Consider the following 12,682-nt stretch of genomic DNA (forward strand, 5'->3'; position numbering starts at 1 on the left):
AATTAGTAAGTAACAGCAGAGGAGCTGACTCGGGTGACTCAGAATTCTTACATGAGGCAAAACCTTTTGACTGATGTGGTAATGAATGAGCAATTGCCAGGCAGAAGAGAAAGGGAAGGCCAAGTGAAAAACATGGGCTAGTCCAAGGCCAAGGCACACAAATGAGCTTCTTTGTTGTTCGATTGTTGAGAATGCCAGCCCAGTTCAGATGGATTTGAGAGGGCATGACTGAATGTGAATTTGGGGAATTTTTGAAATTGGATATTGTAGCACCTCTTATTTTCATTCAAATAAGTCTGGATTTTAATCTCAAGGCAAAGGGAGAGTAGCTATGAGAGATAGTTATACAGAGTAAAATATACAGATGTATTTGTTAGAAAAGAACTCTCAGGGCACGGGAATGACATATGGGAAGGGAGCAGTGCTGGCATCAGATCTTTAACAAACGTACTGCAATAGTGAAAGGGTAAAACCACAGGGCCAAACAGTCGTCACGGAAAGGTAGAGACGAGGATGGTTTGAAAGAATGTCAGGCACCAGAATCCCCTGAATTGGTTGCTCATTGTCATGACAGAGCAAGGGGACTTAGAAAATGATTCAGACACTGGAATTGGATAACTAGTCACAAGAAAATTTAAGGGAAGAGGAAGCAGGTCAGGTTAAAAAATAAGTCGATATTTGACATACAATTTTCAGTGTTTTTAGAATATAATTAACTCATTAATTCAAACAGCAAACATTTGATAAGCACATTCTTTTGGTGAGCACTATGTGGATATCAAAATGGAGACATCAAGAAACCCACGGAGTTGTCCAAGCTGACCAAAAAGAGGAAATAAAGATGAAGACTTTGAAAATGTATGGAATACAAATGGCAGATGAACATAAGAAGACAAGAACTCAGAAGAATGGGAGAGGACTAGATCAAAAACTGTGGTTTTCTAACTTTTTTGACTGTAACTCACAATAAGAAAGACAACTCACCTGCAGCCCACCACCTTTATGGCTGGCAGGCAACTGGAGCATCAGTGCAAAGGCTTTGCCTTCTCAGCACCCCTCGCCAGTCTCCTAGCCCCAGCAAGAACGACAGAACGAGACTAAAGCCCAGGATCTGGTTATTTTTTAAAGCAAAAAGTTGCTTTAAGAGAATAGTCTAAGCTTGTAACTAGCTTCTCAGTAAAATTAATAAACAGGTGCCTCATTCAACCCATTCAGTTCAGTTCAATCCGATTTGGGTAGATTTGATATAATTCAAGCTAATATTTTGATATGCCCCCCCCCATGTGCTCTGCTTTGTGTTCATCTCTCAAGGAGAGGTGATGATAAAACTGAAAGGAACAGCCCCAAATGCTTTAGATATAATGTTTTGCTTTCCCTGCTGTAGAGTCATACCATTTCTACGTTGTAACTTAGCTTCTGCGTCTTCTAGGGGAATGGTGTAGCTATATCTCCAGCATCTGCAGGTGTCTGCCGTTACTACAACCGGTTCCATTATTATTTTTTTAAATTTATTTACCCCCTCCCCGGTCTGCTCTCTGTGTCCATTCGCTGTGTTTTTTTCTGTGTCCGCTTGTATTCTCATCAGGAGGCACTGGGGATCTGTGTCTCTTTTTAAAAGTTGAATCATCTTGCTGTGTCAGCACTCCGTTTGTGCGGCACCACTCCTGGTCGGGCTGCAGTTTCGTGCGAGGTGGCTCTCCTTGTGCAGGGGCCACTCCTTGCATGGGGGGCACATTTACGTGGGGGCATTCCTGCTTGGGCCGGCACTCCCTGCACACAGCAGCACTGTGCGTGGGCCAGCTCACCACATGAGCCAGGAGGCCCTGGGTATCGAACCCTTGGACCTCCTATATGATAGGTGGATGCTCTATCTGTTGAGCCACATCCGCTTCCCTCATGTATTTTTTTTTTTTTAAAGATTTATTTTTATTTAATTCCCCTCCCCCCCCCCCCCCCGGTTGTCTGTTTTCTGTGTCTTTTTGCTGCGTCTTGTTTCTTTGTCCACTTCTGTTGTCATCAGCGGCACGGGAAGTGTGGGCGGCGCCATTCCTCGGCAGGCTGCTCCCTCCTTCGCGCTGGGCGGCTCTCCTTATGGGTGCACTCCTTGCACGTGGGGCTCCCCTACGCAGGGGACACCCCTGTGTGGCACGGCACTCCTTGCGCGCATCAGCACTGCGCATGGGCCAGCTCCACACGGGTCAAGGAGGCCCGGGGCTTGAACCGCGGGCCTCCCATGTGGTAGACGGACGCCCTAACCACTGGGCCAAAGTCCGTTTCCCCCTCATGTATTTTTAATAAGCTTAATGTTAGGAGCCCTAGACACTGAAATGGATATTTAATTACTCAATTTTTAGAGTACTTTGATGGCTGCCAGTACTTACTGTAGGGACCCAACGATTCAATTCTTACTTTGCCAATAATTTTTACTTTGTCAGAAATCTCTTTACTTTTACTCCCTATGTAGAATAGAATAGAAAAGGTAAAGTTCACATTAGACACTATCTCTTTTCCACCATCCCAACACTGGATTGCCCCATCATCAAAAAGCCATTAACCAGTATCATTTGACTATAGTTTTAAAAATCTGGATTTTGAAAAACCCAAATTTTAAAAACCTTGAATTCTTAAGAAAGAATCCACAATCTTTTCTGGCTCATTTGTGTATCAAGTACTGATTTTTATAGCAATGGGAGGAAGGCCAAATAATCTTGATATGGGAGAACTACCAAAATCACATATTGGAGAACCTAAGAAATAAGTATTAAAACATGAACTTGTATTAATGGTAAGAGAAGATGAACATTTTTTAAAAACATATATATATATATATATATAGTTACAATGCTTTTCACTGCTCTATAGGAAATGAGCTACTTTATCTACTACTGTAATCTAAGTAAATAGAGTTTAGAACCTATTTCCTTGCTGAGATCATTATATTGTATTCAAAATCACTAAAATTCAATTTCCAGTTGGGAAATTGACTTAGTACAGGGCATGGCTGACACTTTGTTCTTCTAATTTTTAAATTATTCCTTTCGTCACAAGCTCTAAGCCCAATCACATACGACACTTCTGATTAAGTAATGCACATGAACCAGCTAGTCTAGGTCCACAACCAACCTTCACGTGATTGGGTAATAAAAATCCATGCTTTATCACAGGCAAGATTTAAAATTCAACTGAAGGAACAAAAATTTGGAATTTGCTTCTCTTCCTTCAGTATAATGGTGACAATTTTAGATCTTATACTGTTCAGGTTGTCTGGCACCCATAGGCCCCCACAACCAACTCCTGGTGCAATCTGACAATGGACCAAATAGATCTTTAGATTCTAGATCACCTACAAATATTATTAGAACGAATAATGAAAATACAATAGGAAACATACAAACCAATTTTAAACAAAGACCAAGGTGATTTACTGAACTTTCCATATCTGGAAATGATCAAAATATGATATTCTGGTGAAAAAAATTTCAAATTGTGAAATTTAAAATTATACTTTAGAGAAAGTAGAACTCAAGAATATGGCTTTTTTGATATAAAAAGAGGTTTTGAAATTATTACGGTTTTCATATACATTACTACCATATATGTATGTTTAATACTATTTGTGTATATGTATGCACGTGTGTGTATCTTTTACTCCCATCCTTCCCATTCCCAGTCTCTTCCCACCAGCTATCTAGAAATGTAAATTCCATGAGGCAAGGAACTATATTTTTCTCCATGGCCCCAGGGCCTACTTCATAGTAGGTGGTCAATAAATATTTAACATAAATTTCAGTGAAATGAAATACATGATTGCTCTTGTTTCAAATATTCAGACTAAAGTAAGTAATTTAAACATGATTTTATTTCCAGATAATTTAATTCCCTCAATTTTCAAATGACTCAAAATATTATAATTATCTTCTTTATTAAAAAGCAGGTTGTAAAACCATTACTTCTTCAAAACCGTCCAGCTGTGTGGGGTCATTTTTTCCTACACTACTGTTTTCATTGTTTTGGGTAAATGACACAATGGAATGCATACCTAAGACACAGTAAAACCCTGGGAATACATGCCAACTAAGTGAAGTATGAGATGAACCAACAAATCTTTTTCACTAATTTATGCTGAAAAGAGAGTTAATGTGAACGCATCTAGCAGGATGCCAGGCATAGGGAGGCACTCATTGAAACCAAGTTTGTCTCCGTCTTCACTATGTGAGAGCCATCAATCATATGACACACACATTGATTTCAAGGCATTTGCATTCACCATTAAGGTAAAAGAAGATATAGGAAAATAAGTTAAATTAAGATATTATTTGCTTTTTGTGGCTAACTTGTTCAATTTCAAAAATGACTAATCCATTCTCCTAAAAGACAATCCCTTTGTATCTGCTCCTGAGGAAATATATGTAGATATTCATTTTTATTCATATCAGTTCCTGAAGAATTTCAGATGGGGAAATCCTTAATTATAATTTTATAAGCCATTTGCTCTTCAGGATATTAAACAAGCATGGCTTAAAATCTGATGCTTGCCACACTGTCAAAATTAAAGGCAATTTCTAATTCCACATATAAAACTCTATGTCCATATTTAGGCATCTGTGTTACAGCGAGCGGTGAGGCGCTTACGGAAAATCTGGAAATGAGTGATACTAATTTAGGTTATATAAGCATGCATGCAAATCATTAGAGTACACCAAACAGTATCCATCCCCTTGTTTGTAAAAAGATGATAAGGCTTTCTGTGCAGAGCTGTGTGAAGGTTAAATGATGATGTGGCAAGGAAACCCCACCACAATAAATAAATTTCAACACACAAATGTAAGTCCCTCAGCTACGAAGAATGTTAGACAATGTGAACGAGACATTTAAATCTTCCAATACATAAAATAGAGAATTAAAAAGTTATTAAGGGGAAGCGGACTTGGCCCAGTGGTTAGGGCGTCCGTCTACCACATGGGAGGTCCGCGGTTCAAACCCCGGGCCTCCTTGACCCATGTGGAGCTGGCCCACGCGCAGTGCTGATGCGCGCAAGGAGTGCCCTGCCACGCAGGGTGGCCCCCGCGTAGGGGAGCCCCACGCGCAAGGAGTGCGCCCCGTAAGGAGAGCCGCCCAGCGTGAAAGAAAGTGCAGCCTCTCCAGGAATGGCGCTGCCCACATGGAGAGCTGACACAAGATGACGCAACAAGAATAAACACAGATTCCCGTGCCACTGACAACAGAAGTGGATAAAGAAGCACACGCAGCAGATAGATACAGAGAACAGACAACTGGGGTGGGCGGGCAGGGGTGGGGGGGAGGAAGGGGAAAGAAATAAAATAAATAAGTAAATCTTTTAAAAAAGTTATTAAGAAGCAACTTGGTATTTTGTCAAGTATTACTTTTGGGAATGATGAAAAATATCCAGTTCTTTCAAAACACATTATTCTTGCTGTACTGCTCTAACTGCTTCAGCATATCAAGTTTTACTAACGGGGCAATACCTACTTTATTCCATTTCATTTTCTACTTACACGACTGGATGAATATTCTTGATATATAATTTGTTCAAACATTATCCCTTTTTGCTGGAAGCAGGGACACCTGTAAGTGCTCAAGTATTGGAAACGAGTGCTCTGCCCATTTGCCTCTCTTCAAGCAGCTTTATCAGCTGAGTGTCTCCACTCACATACTGACAGCCATCCATGAAGCCAAATTACTTGAGATAATTTGTGCTACAAAGAACTTTGTACAAAGTCCATAGGTCACCCCCTATGGACTCCACTGTAAAAGATGATGTGAGATAAGGAACAGAGGTTAAGTACAGAGTGTAAAAAATCTATCTTAGTGAACTAGATGGGTTTTCCTGTTGAAATGACATAAATCAAGAATAAGTATTTAAAGTAAGCCATTCTAAGCCCACTCTCCTCTGAGTGCCATAAAGATACTAAAATAAGTTTCAGATAAAATTTCATGGTATTTCGTCAAGTATTACTTTTGGGAATGATAAAAAATATCCAGCTCTTTCAAAACACATTATTCTTGCTGTACTGCTCCACCTGCTTCAGCATATCAAGCTTTACTAACGGGGCAATACCTACTTTATTCCATTTCATTTTCTACTTACACGACTGGATGATATAACATTACTGACAGTTTTTTTTGTTTTGTTTTTTTTGTTTTTGTTTTGTTTTGGTTCCTACTTTTTAAGAAAAAAGCAGCTCAATTTACGGCAAATTTTAATTACTTTTGGCATACACATTTTCCATTTCTCCCAATTCAGATTAAGAGTAGGGTCCTTCCATGGATACACACAGAAACGCGCATACACACACACTTTTTAACAGTTTATGATGAATCCTGATCTCAAGCAATGGACAAAATTAACTGAAATAAATATATTAGTATAAAATAAAACCCTAAGAATTATTTTCCTTATTTTTACTCTTACTAACTCATATGGAGGAAGTTATTATTGGAGTAGAGTTAGCCTTATTATGATTCCATCCTCAGTTAACATGAGGTCAAAAATATTTTCATCACTGTTGAAATGTTCTAAAAATAATATACTTAATGATAAACTAATAAGGAAGTTATTAGAGTCAGTTATACATTTTTAAAACTCCTGTTATCTTTGCTAAAAATGTTAAAAATGATATAACTATCATGGTATGTCAAAAGTTTCCAGTTTTCATTTTTTAGTTATATTTTTTATAGACTACATTACCAACACATTTAAGCTCATATCCATGTTGAAAGACATTTCAAAGAACAGTTTCTTAACAGGGCAATTGCAATTAATTCCTGTTCAGTCTGAGAACAAAGGACAGCATCAATTGTTTCAATTATTGATTTAGTCTGCAGCTACTGGTTTCAAGGTAGACCCCAGGAAGATAAAGGTGAGTAAGACTGCTCTCAGCAAGCCAATAGGGTAATGGGACAGACGGCGAGGTAAGACCAAGCACTGCAAGAGGTGAACGTGTCTGTAATAGAGGCATATACACAGTGAAGAGGTGGGGGAAAATGTCAATTTTAAAAAGTATTAAGAAAGTTTTCATAGAAGTCAGAGCATGTAAAATGAGTTTTGAAGGATGAACAGGAGTTTGATCGAAAAATGGTATGCGCGAGACATGGAGGACCATGGAGAGACGGCACTCGAGCACGACAGAACAGTTTCAGGTGGGCTTGGTGGGCAGAGGCAGGGGAGACCTTCAGCCGACGAATAGGGGGTGGTCACAGACACCTGTCTGGGGCACTCACAGCTCACCTAATTCTATTTCCAGCCACTCCTCAGCCAGCACTGGGCCTACAGGACTCCTCTTGCTTGTCCCACAATGCATCCCACTTGTTCATAACTCTGTTACTGGCTTATGCTCTTCTCCTGGCCTTGGTTGTATTATGCTTAAAGTTTTGGCTTAACTAAGCCCAGCTCTTCGTACAGGCCCACCCACAAGGGTTAGGGCTTGGGGTCTGAGTACCCCATGTCTCCTCCAAACTCTGGTACTATCACAGTGAATGAAACACTTAGCGCCTCTTTAGATTTGAGCTAACGTCACAAATACGGTGAAAGGTAAACATCACAAGGATGTGAAGGCCAGAAAACCAGGAAAATAAGCAGGAACACAAGCGGCTCTGTAGAGCGGAGCTGGCTTTCAGACACGCCCGGCCTCTGCCTTTTCTTCTTACTGTATCCCAAAGCCTCATGGGACCACCAAGTGCACAGGGGCAGCGCAGGCTCTGCAGAATCAACACAAAAAGACAACGGGCTCCTGCCACCCTCGCCCAGGTCCTCCAGGCGCCCCGATGAGGTGCAGCAAAGCCGCCGTCCGGCCACGTCCCTGAAGCTACAGAACTGGGTCCTGCCCTAGGAAAGCCCCACTAGACTCTTCCCCCTCGAAAGCCTCCTCACCACTGCTATCCTCCTCCTCGTGGGCAGACTCTACAATGGCTCAGGTTACGGCAAAACAAGCAGTAAGGAGACGCAAAGCGAGTGGGCCAGGCAGCGGTGCCGAGGCTGTGGTCTGCATTAAAACACGCCAGATAAGAGCCACGTGTGACAGACACTGGCTGCGGGGCTACAGGTCACTGGGCAGAGCTAAACACGCCCCGGGCTTCACGTGGGAGGTTCCGCTCTGGGCTGAGTGATGCACATCAGCCGGCTATCAGCAGAGACTGAAAGATGATCATAATAAATGAGCTCACCCTCCTGCCTGGGGACATTGTCCCAAGTTATCAGGACCTCCCACCCCAGGAACAGAGCATGACTCATTAGAAAAACCCCACCCATTCGCGCCACTGAATTTTGTCCAATACAAGCCCAAGGAACAATACCTGAAGTTAATTCATAACAAAAACAAGTATCCAATCTGATTTAGAACAAATTATTATAAAAATGGAAATTCAAGCTCATACTACTCCTTTGTGACCCATGCTCGACATATCCACCCCTTTCTTTTTACCCTTTATTTCCTGAAAAGAAAAAGGCCATTTTACACGTGGTAGCAGCCCAATATTCATAGCAAAATAAACATTGAGATGATAATCCCCGATTGGTTTAAAAAGAGCCAATGGATTTTTGTCATTTTGTTTTTAAATAAGGATAACCATATTCAAGTTATGCTTGCATTTTGTAATTTGATTTAAATGATTTGTTCATCTTTTTTTAAACACTAGATCCAACAAAAATGTTATAATTGGGCACATTTTTAAAAATCCCTGAAATAAAACATACGACACGGAAATTTTCATGTTCAGATAACCCTTGACTTATATCACTTTAAAACTTCACCATATAATAATTTATGATTCTATCTTTCTGACTCCCAGTGAAGGTGATAGTTAACATTCATTGCTGATGCTGTTTTAAAGAGAATGGTTAATTGAGTTGTTCAAGAGATGTCAGTGCCTAAAGGAATTTATTTTCACCTTAAACAGAATGAGGAACATCTGATCTAATTTCTACATTGTTCCTTTGGTATCCTGAGATTAAACCAAATCACAAAGTATCTAATGTATCTTTTTTCATCCACTTAATAAATAAAATCTACTAAGAGAGTAAACGGCCTAGAGTAGAAGCAGAAATGTACCTCTTTATGGTAGGTGGGGATTGGTAAGTATTTGTGTGTATGAGAAATGGGAGTGTTTTTCTCATATTTTATTTAAATATAATTTCTCATATACACAAAACTAACTTGGGTCATGAATTAAAATGTAGTATGGTTTCCTCTCTCTTAGGCGAATCACATACAAACTGTTCGATGGCACTGATCAACTTAGTAAGAAAAATATGGGCACAACATTCTTCCTACTCCCAACTTCTAACGCTCAGGTGGCCACAGAGGATACCCTCTATTTTTATGGGATTTTATAGTAAATGAATAATTTCACTGTAATTACTTCATCTGACCTTCAAGTCATCCTAATGAATTAGGTACAGCAGAAGAGACCTCTCATTGTGCACGTGATGCTGAGGCCTCTAGGGTAAGGGACTAGATGTATACCAAATTTTGGATCTGGAACTAAAATGAAGGTCTTCTGACACGGGTGACACCACACCTCACACACTGTGTGAAGCATATGTCAGATATTCATGTCATACACGCATAAGTGGAGGTCCCTGAGGCACCCTGTGGGGAGATCTACAATAAAATAGGACTGCTGGAAAATATTAAACTAGGTAAAATTTGGGGCCTTACACTGAAGCCAGCCAAATCTAAGTGATATTAAAGAACCAGAAGATGTTGACATTTTCCAGTGATTTTTTTCTTTCAATTAAAAGAGAGGTTTGCCTATATAAATATAAAAATACTACAATACTAACATACACACAGATATACACATAAATAGACCCATTTCAAGGTACTTCTTAATTTTGTGATTGGTTGGTACATAAACAGCCTAAATTCAGACCTATTTTATAGCAGCAACATGAACCCTTTTCCATTTTAAATACAAACTATTAAAAATCTCAATATGTAACCATGTAAATATTAAGTAGAAAATACTTACTAGTGAAGAGCCTTGGTGTTGTACATCCTGATGGGATAGATACAGTTCATTCAATACAAAGTCCACTGAGCGGCTTGTAATCGAAATATATGCCATTATTCTTCATACCTAAACAGATACCCAAAAAAGATGAAAAAGTCAGTCAATAAATATTAATGTCATTCATACAAAAACATCATTCCAATATGTAGCAATTAAAAAAAAAGATAATTGATGGCCATCTAATGAAAGAACCTTATTTTTATACACTTGGGCTCTCCATCCATTGCTTGAAACAGTGGTGGGAACATACTGTATAGTCAATAAATGTTGATTAAGTCTGATTAATAAAAACATTTAGTAGTAAACTGGTATAACATTTCTGGAAGGCTATAAATCTATTGCTAAGAAACAAAACACACTTAATATCCTCTGACTTAGCAATTATATTTCTAGAAATGTACCAATAAGAAATACATAATTATTTATCAAAATAGATTTTTTGCAGTATTATTTCTCACACGTTCTCAGCATGCTAAAATCATTAAAATTATAGTAAGCAGCTATTAAATATTACTTTATAAAAGTATTTACTCTTCTAGATGTTCATTGATACTTATTGACTTCTTAAAAAGGTCACACAATTTGAACAGAAGGATTTCATTTTCATAAAAATGTATATGAAGAAAGAAAAATATTGAAGGCATAAGAAATATTAATGGCAACTATTTCACAGTGTATAGATAATGTGTAATGTTTATTTTTCTTCCTTATGCTTATTTAAATATTGTTTTTCTATGATGGCTGTCTATCAATGGTTAATAAAGGAAAATGAAATTTTAAAAATACTCTTAAAAGTAAGGCCAGGCAGAAAAGAAATGTATTGAGATATTAACACTAATTTCTGCATGGTGAGGATGATAAAAATTGTTTACTTTATACTTTTCACTAGTTTGCAAATAATTGCTTATAAACATGCACCCATCTTTTAAGTACAGTTTAATGTATATTAGTAGACATTTAGGAAAAGCACAGATGGCAAAGAACATAAAGAAATATGTCCTGGCATAAAAGAAAAAAACAAACAGGGTAGTACATTGAGTGGATTAAATCCATATATAACACAAATACTATAAACACCATTTAGTTTACATTTTAAAAAAAGGGATTTCTATTTTTTAAGAAAATCCAGTGTGCAGAAAAAAATTAACAGAGTTACTTAAAACTGGTATAAAGCTGAATTGCTGAAACTTGTTCATGGGAATATTTTGACTCTGCTGTTCTTTTAAAAAAAGTCTATTTGTTATAATCATCTTGAAGGCTTTTCTATTACATGCAAACTATACAGGAATTATGTACAATTCTATAAATTAAAAGGAGTTAAAACAGATTTTGATAAAGCTGAAATTTGTTAAAGTGGTGCTACAGTTCTTCCACTTCTATTACAAAATATAATTTAGCACTAAAATAGTAAATCATAAGAAATTCCAAAATGGCATGTGAATGGCAGAATTGAGGCTAACTACTTCACTTTCTTTAGGTTCTAATTTCAAGCCAATAGTGAGTTAAATAACATTTAATTCAACTATTTATTTTTGTAAAAATATAAATAACCAACGTTTAATGGCTCATATGTACCTATATGCTCTTAAACTCAGGGCCTTTTGTAAGCCAACTGGGGATTGGAATTACAACCAAATAAAGCCAGTTTATTAAAAAGCAAACAAAAACAATTACGTCCGTAGTCTGTCAAGAGAATCCAAGGAGATTTTTATTTTTATTTTTTAATTTATAAAATTTAATTCCTTTTTTAAAAGATACATAGACCACAAAAAATGTTACATTAAAAAATATAAGATGTCCCCATATACCCCACCTCCTACCCCACTCCTCCCACATCAACAACCTCTTTTATCACTGTGGCACATTCATTGCATTTGGTGAGTACATCTTGGAGCACTGCAGCAACACATGGATTAGCGTTTACATTGTAGTTTACTCTCTCCCCCAGTCCATTCAGTGGGTTATGGCAGGATATATAATGTCCAGCATCTGTCCCTGCAATATCATTTAGGACAACTCCAAGTCCTGAAAATGCCCCCACATCTCATCTCTTCTTCCCTCTCCCTGCCCTCAGCAACTACCGTGGCCACTGTCTCTACATCAATGATACAATTTCTTCAATTGCTAGAGTCACAACAGAGATTCTTTTTAAAATCCACTTGTAGTTCTAGTTAATTCCCACTTAGTTTTGAAGACTCAGAGAAAACACCACTTTAAAAAAAATTTTTATTAAAGTTAATAGATCATAAGGAACGTTACATTGAAAAACATAAAAAAACAAAAAACGTAAGAGGTTCCCATATAACCCACTCCGCACCCCCACCTCATCATTTTTGTAAATTGTATTTTTTTGAAGATATATACATCATTAAAAAATTACATTAAAAAATATGAGGTTCCTGTATACCCCCCACCCTCACCCCACTCCTCCCACACCAACAACCTCCCCCATCATTGTGGCACACTCATTGCACTTGGTGAACACATTCGGGGGCACTGCTGCACTACACAGATAATAGTTTACCCTGTAGTTCACACTCTCCCCCAGTATATTCATACCACTTTTTTAATGAAGTACAAAAAGTCATTGGGAAAATGAATATTTCCTAGGGTTTATATGCTGAACTCTATACTATGCCCTGCATATTGC

At 38.2% G+C, this 12,682-nt stretch overlaps 1 protein-coding gene across 3 annotated transcripts in view; it reads right to left on the reverse strand.

Annotated features, from left to right (window-relative positions):
* CHRM3 (cholinergic receptor muscarinic 3) overlaps nucleotides 1–12,682 on the reverse strand; it is a 480,908-nt gene that overhangs the window by 328,352 nt on the left and 139,874 nt on the right. For all 3 annotated transcript variants that reach the window (XM_004473141.4, XM_004473140.4, XM_071207360.1), the window contains exon 2: nucleotides 9,991–10,098. The gene's annotated coding sequence lies outside the window, so the exon portion shown is untranslated. The remainder of the gene's footprint in view (nucleotides 1–9,990; nucleotides 10,099–12,682) is intronic.

The sequence above is a fragment of the Dasypus novemcinctus genome, chromosome 13 (genome assembly GCF_030445035.2).
Source record: "Dasypus novemcinctus isolate mDasNov1 chromosome 13, mDasNov1.1.hap2, whole genome shotgun sequence".
Taxonomy (NCBI): Eukaryota; Metazoa; Chordata; class Mammalia; order Cingulata; family Dasypodidae; genus Dasypus; species Dasypus novemcinctus.